Source organism: Adiantum capillus-veneris, chromosome 26 (assembly GCF_014529385.1).
Source record: "Adiantum capillus-veneris isolate H3 chromosome 26, ASM1452938v2, whole genome shotgun sequence".
NCBI lineage: Eukaryota > Viridiplantae > Streptophyta > Polypodiopsida > Polypodiales > Pteridaceae > Adiantum > Adiantum capillus-veneris.
Genome location: NC_140956.1, coordinates 78,875,340 through 78,884,837, shown reverse-complemented (window position 1 = coordinate 78,884,837; position 9,498 = coordinate 78,875,340).

The following is a 9,498-nucleotide window of genomic DNA, read 5'->3' as shown; positions in this document are numbered from 1 at the left end:
CATATAGATGGAACATGGTCGGATTTTGCCAGGGAAGCTCAAAATTTGCGCTTAGGCCTGGCTATGGATGGCATAAATCCATTTGGTCAAAGATCAACATCTTACAGTGTATGGCCCGTTGTCATCGTCAACTACAACATTCCCCTGTGGTTGACTACGAAGAAGGGGCACCTATGGCTAAGCTTGATTGTGCCGGGGCGATATAAAGTGAATAATACGGATGTGTATCTTCTTCCACTATTAGAAGAGCTACAACAATTGTGGATTGGCATAGAAGTGGTGGATATGAGCCGACACACAGGTCGACGGAATGCTTTGATCAGAGCATTCTAATGTGGACCATGCATGACTCTTCCGGACTAACAGAATGCTCAGGTGATCTATTTACACTCCTCACTCAGACAATGTAAATCTTGGTTTTTCTCAAGCTGATCTATTATCATGTGTATACATGCACGGCTTCAAAAAAGCGGATACAGAGCATGTGTCACATGTGGAGCTAGACTGAATGCACGTAGGGTGCCCTCATTGAAGAAGCAAATCTATGAAGGTCATCATGCGTATCTTCCAGAGAATCATGTGTTACGCGACGGCTTTTTGGGAAGAGAGCCACCGAGGATGTCTGCACAAGCATGGATAGAGCAGAAGGAGATGTGTGATGACGGATTGCCCCTAGGGATGAAGAGACTATCTCTATGGTACGAGTTACCATATTGGCCCCGACTCATGATCAATCACTTGCTTGATCCAATGCATATATTCAAGAATGTGGGTAATCTACTATGGGACCATTTGACCTGCAAGAAAGATACTTTGGGAGCCAGAGTTGACCTTAGAAATGTGGATCGTATGGAGCAATATTGGCCGCAAACAGCGTCCGATGGATCGATAAAACTCTCTAAAGCACCATGGATTTTCATAGGAGCCCAAGAACGCAAAGTAAAAGAGACCATTCGATCTTTGTGGACCCCCACTTGCGTAATGCACTCGCTCCAAACATGTTTTACTAAAGAAGGAAAGATTACCAGTTTGAAGTCACACGACTGGCATAAAATGTGTCAGGTATGTTCATAGTGGAATATATCATAGTGGGAATTGTGTAACAAATTCGTGTGTGGACTTTAATATCATTGTTGCACATGTTTTGCAGTTTATTTTACTAGTTTCCATTGAGGGATGTTTGTCTCTTGACGTCCGTAACACAATCTACAAACTTGCGAAGTTGGTTCAATGGATCTCACAAAAGGAGATCAACGTAGACTCCATACCATCGCCAAACTAAACGCGGCGGAGGTTGTGTGCATGTTTGAGAAACATTTTTCTACTACCATGCTAACCATTCAGGTGCATCTTCTTGTTCACATAGTTGATGAGGTGGAAATAGCTGGCACGGTACATTCTAGATGGATGTTCTTTTTATAACGTTTCATGAAAACACTCAAGGGATATGTGCGTCAGAAGGCACGTCCGGAGGGTAGCATGGCAGAAGGTTGGCTGGTATCAGAGTCCCTAGTCTACATTGGAGAGTGGCTAGACGGATTCTATAAAGCCCGGGACACGCTATGGAGAACCATAGATGATGAGCGCATATCTAGGATTTTCATGTGCAATCTCAGTGTTGAGAAGAAGATAACGGAAGATCTAGAGGCTAAAATCAACCGATTTTGCATGCTTCACAATCCAGTGATGCAAAAGTGGATTTCACAATATGAGGATGCAAAGCAAGAGAGACAAAGGGCACGAATCGAGTGGAGACGGGGAAGACAACCACCGATGCACTATCCGACGGGTCTGGAGAGCCTACCAACATTCATGAACTTAAGATGGTTGCACAACAAATTGAACAGCGCACAACAGTGTGGTGAAGAAGTGACTGAGGAAGAGTGCGAGTACTCTCGGGGTTGCACGACCAAGGTAAGTTTGCAATGTACGACTAGTGACTTTCTAGATGTTCGAACGGCCACTCATAATCTTTGTTGGTTGTAGTATAAGTCATACACAGCAGCATGGTGTAAAGGTCGACATTTTAGGGTGGAACGGATCGACAAAAAGCGTTTTACTCAAGATTGTGGAATCATGGCAAAATTTGAACAGTCTAGTCGACGACGGTCCTCTGATGCAGATCCTGTGGTGGCGGAACTCACTTACATCGGCAAACTACAAGAGATTTTGAGGATTGATTATAGAGGATTTTTTGTCAACTTGTTCGACGTGCAATGGTTCAAGATAATCATGGAGGGTCGCAACGCTACTGTGTGTAGAGGAGAGTCTAGTTTTCTTGAGGTGGATTCAACTAAGAAAATGACTGACCTAAGAGACACTTTCATACTACCCAAGCATTGTGAACAAGTAAGTATGTAAATAGTTAACCTCCAATTTTAGAATTTATGTGCTTGGAAGCTCTCATGTAAGTTATGTGGCTCTCGCAGGTGATATTTCATCCTACAAAGTCTGCACTAAACTGGTGATACGTCATAGAGGTAGCCCCTTGTAGTGCACGGACGTATAAAGGCTACCATGTGCCAATCACAGTGGCATCAATGGAGGAGATCGGAGAAGATCTTCATTCAGGAGCCATTAAGGTGGTGCCAGACGAACATCAAGCTGCTACTCTCTATGGGGTGCATGCAGAGGATCTACAAAATGAAACGGAGGATATCTATTTAAATGGAGAGCTCTATATAGATATAAGAAGTTATGATGAGCTATGCGAGGATGAGAGAGAGATCTCTTAAAGCCATAAATATTGTATTTGAACAATTTTGCTCCGTTTTGTAAAAACTCTGGCTCTCTAAGTACCTTCCATGTTGTATAACGCTCTTTTGATTTTGCGCTCACATCCTGAGCAATCCATGGCCACATGCAGCTCCACCACCTGGTTTTTTGACTGCAAGATTTGATTGTGTGAACTCTCTCTCTCTCTCTCTCTCTCTCTCTCTCTCTCTCTCTCTCTCTCTCTCTCTCTCTCTCTCTCTCTCTCTCTCTTTCGATTGAAAATTCTGAGTTATCGACTTGCCTCTTCCATCACTCAAGTTGAATAGAAGAAGAACGCATCATTGCATCATTGTATTTATATGCATAATTGCGTCATTGTATTTAATGGTCTTTGCGTCCACTCCAGGTACGTATGCTCTAGGTATGTTCTCACAAGCAGGGACGACGAGCACCTCCTCTCTCTCTCTCTCTCTCTCTCTCTCTATCTATCTATCTATCTATCTATCTATCTACTTGTCCATGTTTTCTACTCCATTCATTCAATATTAAGTTTAAATGTTCGTGTGTTTAATGCAGGTATGGATGATGAGGAGTTTCTTTCTTCTTTGTCACCCCAGCAGAGACAGTGGTATGTGGAGCGTCATCACTCTGGCGCACCATCGTGCGTTCCTACTCCATCTACATCTCTCAGCGCGCTCCGAAGCTTCGGTGTAGACGAGACGATCTTCACACTCGTCTAGGCACTGGCGCTCTAGTGGTGGCGGTGGTGGTTGTTGTGGGGATGCCACTGCCAATGCTTCAACACCGCCTCGTGTTCGACGAGGCTCTTTACCCTCCCCTTCTTTGCCCGCCCCGAGACCAGCCCATGGCAGCGTCATCGACACCAGGTTTTGCGTGGTTGACTGCCGTTCCTAGCGGCTACACACCACTAGTTACTCCTCCAGGAGTCACTCCAGTGGACACTCCTCGCTTCGGGGCTCAGACTCCAATGGAGATACCTGACATCCGTACCCCCGTCGACACGCCGCTAGAGACCTCTGTTGGGACAGCCAGGTTCATGCACAGCGGCAAGAGGGCTTGCCTTACTCCATCGACTTCAGCGGCGGCATCATCTTGGATGATGAAGGCAAGAAGGTGATTTCGCGCATGTGCGGTCTTTGCTCTCATGTGTTTAGACACTACATACTAAACAGCTGGAGTGAAGTACCGAATGATTTTAAAGACAGAGTCATCAGCATTCTTCATGACGAGTTTCCCATTCCAACACGGGATGAGCGCTTCAATGAAGATGTGATGAAGGTTCGATTGCGCGAATACTGCAAGCACAAGCGTTTCAAAGTGCAAAAAGAAATCAAGCATGGGTGGAACATACCAAATTGGCTGGCCAAAGAAGATTGGAAGAATGCGAAGAAAGCAATGCGCGAGAATCCCGACAAGTGGAAGCAACAAAAGGAGGCAGCCAGAGCGCGAGTAGAGGCAGGGAGCTCTCACCACTTGGGGAGCGGCGGGTGGGCATCATTTGAGGCTGATTTTGTAAGTGTTTTTGCATTGCTCTCTATATTTGATAGTTTAAGGTTTATGGGTTTTTAAATTCTAACATAATGGATTCTTTGTGTGTTTTGACAGTGGTCGATGACAGGACGTGATCCCACACCATACGAGCACGAGTACGCAGGCAGGAAGGGCTTAAACACCCTGATGGACATTCTGAGTTCTCGCGGCGACATGGTTAGTATTAGGGTTTACTCTTTTCTATTTGTTGTATTGTTTTATAAACGTCGCTATATGTTTATACTTACAAAAGGCTGTCTTTTTTTTTTTGCAGAATCTGACAGATACGCCGCTTGGACGCAATGAGACGTCTGATTAGACGATGTCAGTTTAGCCGTAGCTAGATAGCATTAGTTTCTTTTTGTCATAGCTTATGTATCATGAGACGACTTTTATACGTCTTTTTGAAAACCATGTATATTTTTTCAATAATGACAATGGTTTGTAACTATTACATTTGCAAAGTTTAACAATCAAGTGATTTTGCCTATGTGTACAATTGTCATTGATTTACTTTCATCAATTCACGCTTGTCAGTTTTGTATCTTTATTTTGCAAACAATACGTACTATGGATGATGAAGTTAATGGTGATATTGTCTTGTGGGTGACCATTTTGGGTCTATATCTACCTTTGCATTTTTTTTCAAAGGTGAATCAATTAATGAATGCTCTGCCAACACCAAAAAAATTTCCTCTTGGGCGTCGCTATGAACATCGCTATATAAGGCTCTGCAACGTCGCTATAAATGTCGCTATAGATGGCCTGCAAACGTCGCTATAATCGTCGCTATATGGCAACGATTATAGCGATGCTTATAGCTACGTTCTCGTATCGACGCTGTTAGCGACGCTCTTAGCGATGCCGGGGGTTATAAAAACCCAATGTATTTCTGTCGCTAAAAGCGTCACAAGAGCACACAACCTCTTGTAGTGTAGCTCAACCAAGAGAACATAAACTGGACTACCCCTTTAGCTTTGCAAGTCGTCAATTGAATGATGCTGAGAGAAACTACACCACTACAGAGCGAGAAGATTTAGCTATGATTTATGCAGTAAAGAAATTTCGCTACTACCTTCTTGTCAACAAGTTTGTTTTCTATGTGGATCATCAAGCCTTGTTGTATCTAGTAAATAAACCTTGTTCCACGGGAAGAATTACACGATGGTTGTTAATTCTCCTTGAGGTTGATTTTACCTTTGTGTTGAGACTTGGTAAAAGACGTGTCCTGGAGGATCATTTGTCTCGCATACCTAATGGTGAATCCCCTACTGGAGTCGATGATGAATTGCCTAAATGGAGTGAGAAGATTGTGAACCTTATTCTCTCATTGTAGGAACTCTCTACACGCTAGGGAAGAATGATATTCTTAGACGTTGTGTTTGTGATCATGAGTATTTATACATACTGCAAGAAGCCCACATGGGTATAGCCGAAGGACATTTCTCAGGGGAACTAACAATTAGAAAGGTGTTGCAATCAAGCTATTGGTGGCCTACCTTATTTAAGGATGCATCACTTTTTGCAAAAGGATGTGATGAATGCCAACATTACAAGATCACACAACAAAAAGATAAGATGCCCTTACATCTTGTTAAAGTGACTCAACCATTTAAAAAATGCGGTTTGGACTTTGTAGGCCCAATTAATCCGGCAGCTTGTAGCACTCAATCTTGATATATTATCATTGCCACTGACTATGTGACAAAGCGGGTGGAAGCCAGGACAACACGTAAGGCTGATCCAAGGTCAACTACCAAGTTTCTCTTTGAGAACATTATTACAAGATTTGGTTGTCCCTTTGAGATTGTGAGTGACAATTTTATAAATGGAGTGATAAAAGAACTCACTACCAACTTCATGATAGCTCACCATAAGTCCACACCTTATTATCCACAAGCAAATGGCCAAGCTCAAAGTACCAACAAGACCTTAATCTCTATCTTGACCAAAACGGTGGAAGCTCATCGCACAAATTGGGATTTGAAGTTGACTTCAGCCCTATGGGCTTATCGTACTTTTTACAAAGTGGCTATTTATTGTACACACCATTCAAAATGGTATATGGCCAAGTCCTTGAGAGGTTAGATGAAGAAGGGCAATTGGCTGTGCAAAACACACTTATGGAGAAAGATAGGAGGAAGAAGTGGTTTGACCGTCATCTAAAGAACAAGGATATCAATGTTGGTGATAAAGTCCTTATGTATGGAGTGTGTAACGAAAATAAAAAGTTGAAATATGCGGGAAAAGGACCACATAGAGTATGTGAAATCACCCCACAAGGAACCATTCGTGTGGAGACTCTTGATGGAGTTGAAACCATAGAATTTCTCAATGGTAGAAAATTTACAAGATATTATGATCCTTAAAGCCAAGAGGAGCTACGTGCCATTCATCAAAAAAAGGCAACTAAGGCACAAACAGAATAGAAGAAGATACAAGCTCAAGCTGAGGCTAAAGAGTGACAACAATGCATAAGACGCAACGAGAGTCCAACCTTGGAGTTACACATGCATTCCACGTTGAAACAGAGGATGATTGATTGGACTCTGACACATCTCTACTATACCATATTAAGCTAAATAGCGCCTATGGAAAAGTTCTATATAACACCTTATTAGACACGGGTGCTAAGTATAATATGCTATCATATGGGATGTGGTGTCAATTAGGAAAGCCGCCTCTATTTGAGAGTATTATCCAAGTCAAGGGTGTCAACAAGAAAAAAATTGTGGTTTTTGGAATCTCGCACACTTCTGTCAGTTATGACAATGGGGTTGTAGCTCAAGATTTTTTGGTCATGCCTGCTAGAACTATGGAGGGTAATATAAACCTATGACGCACATGGATGATAGCCACCAAATGCACTATTGATTGGGAGACTGGGGGTGTCACAATGCAAGAACCAACTCTTAGCCCTGCCACTCAAGCCATAGTCCCTAAGATATTGCCTCTTAAGGAAATAAAACCTAAAAACATTGGATGGCCAAGAGGTTGAACCATATGTCCCCATAGTCCAACTCTCTAGAGCTTCAACTATTGTAGTTGTAAGCTTGAGACACAGAAGACATATCCTAATATAACAAAGAGAACATACAAGTGTGTCCCTAAAGCTTCTTTAGCGACCGTAGCTAGTGCTCAAAGACAGGAGCCTGGTAAGAGACGTGCCACTCTAGAAATGTAAAAAAAACGTTGCGTTGGATTCCCAAAAAACTATTGGAATCCCAAGGCTACTATGAAGGAAATGATCAAATCTGGGTGCCAAAATGTAAATTGTGCTCTTACCTGTCACCTGACCCATGTGAGCCCAATTCTGTAGCTCCAAAACAAATTGACGATTGTGGAAAGAAAAAAATCACGGAATGCTACACACCCGCTCCAGAGCTAGTTTGGGTACCGGAGAAAGAACAATTGGTTCCATCTAGCTCAGCAACATGGAAGTCAAATGAAGCTTCTTGCTCTTTATGTAGTTCCTATACGGAAATAGAAGCTTCCACACAACCTCCACCTACCATTGTACATATCCATACAAACAAGGAAGAGTTTGCACCTCACGTTGTAAGTTCACCACCTACAACAACTTTGCAAATAAAATCATGGGAGAGTACCTTACCACCCTTGCAACTAGATGAAACGCATAGGGTGGTTGCAAACTATTGGTTAAAGCCTTCACCCATAACAACTTGTAAGAATTGGTTTCAAAAGGTGACGGCATCATTCCAAAAGGTATGATCTACCCAAGGAAGGGGGGAGTGTTTGTTGACGTCCATCATTCACTTGCTTCCTTCTCAACCTTCTCCCTGACCTCTCTATCTCCCAATCTTAGGGAATGTATATATAAATCCTTATACTCACAAAAAACAAAAATAAGAAAGTAAAAGAGCAAGAGTCACCAAACAAAAATCTGGAAACCTACGAGTTCTATACATAACACAAAATCGTAAAAACACATTATGCACAAGGACACGACCTTTTGATGCGACCCTTGTAATATTTTCACTATAGCCATCATCTTTCTGTGTGTACATATATGGCTAGTACGCTAGAGTCATCCACTCCTGCCTTGGGTGAGAGGTACCCCACTACAAGAGGCTATTCATATTAGTGACGTTCACACAGCGACGCTCAAAAAAAAAATTCCCGGAGTCGCTATGAGCGTCGAAAATTTACAAAGAAATTTGCGACGCTTATAGCGACGCCGACTGGGCTAAAAAAATAACAGAGCGCGCCCAAAAACTCAGATCTCAGATCTGAGTTTTTCGGCGCCCTCAAGCAAGGAGCAGGTAACGCTCTCCCTCTCTCTCTCTCTCTCTCTCTCTCTCTCTCTCTCTCTCTTTTTCTTCTCCACACACACACACACACACACGAGGAGAGGAAGGAGAGCCAGGTATGCTCCTTCCCTCTCCTCACTCTCATGTTCCCTTCCCCTCTTTCTCTCTCCCTCTCTCTCTCTCTCTCACACACACATACACACACACATAGTGTTTTTGAGAGAGAGAGAGAGAGAGAGAGAGAGAGAGAGAGAGAGAGAGAGAGAGAGAGAGAGTACAAACATAAACAAAAACGCACACACACATACATAAACAAAGAATGCACACACACATTGAGAGAGGAAAAGAGAGAGAGAGCATGCATAAACAAAAAACGCACGCATTGAGAGAGGAAAAGAGAGAGAGAACATGCATAAACAAAAAACGCACACATTGAGAGAGGAAAAGAGAGAGAAAACATGCATACGATCCAAAAAAACGCACACACATTGAGAGAGAAAGAGAGAGAAACTAATTTAACGTCGCAGGAAACTAATTAAAATTAAAAGACCTAAAGATCTAGCCGACGAGGAGTTGAACTCAAGACCTATTATTCAAGAGGGAAATGGCATAACCAATCTATCATACTTGGCATGGGTGATAGAAAGGTTATACCATTTATCTCTTTTTATTGGCACACACATCCACACACGCGCACACACACAAGAAGAAGAGAGTTATAACGTCGTAGGAAACTATCCTAAAAGACGTTAAAGATTAGGTTAGATGTAGACTTACGTTAAATTAGATTTAGGTTTATTTAAGTTAAATTAGATTAGATTTAGGTTTATTTTTAATTAGATTTACGTTTATTTACGCTAGATTTAGATTTACGTTATATTAGATTAGATTTAGGTCTCCATAGACTGCGATGCCTGCATGAAGCGGGTGAAGAAAGCCCTCAATGGAATATAGGGTATTG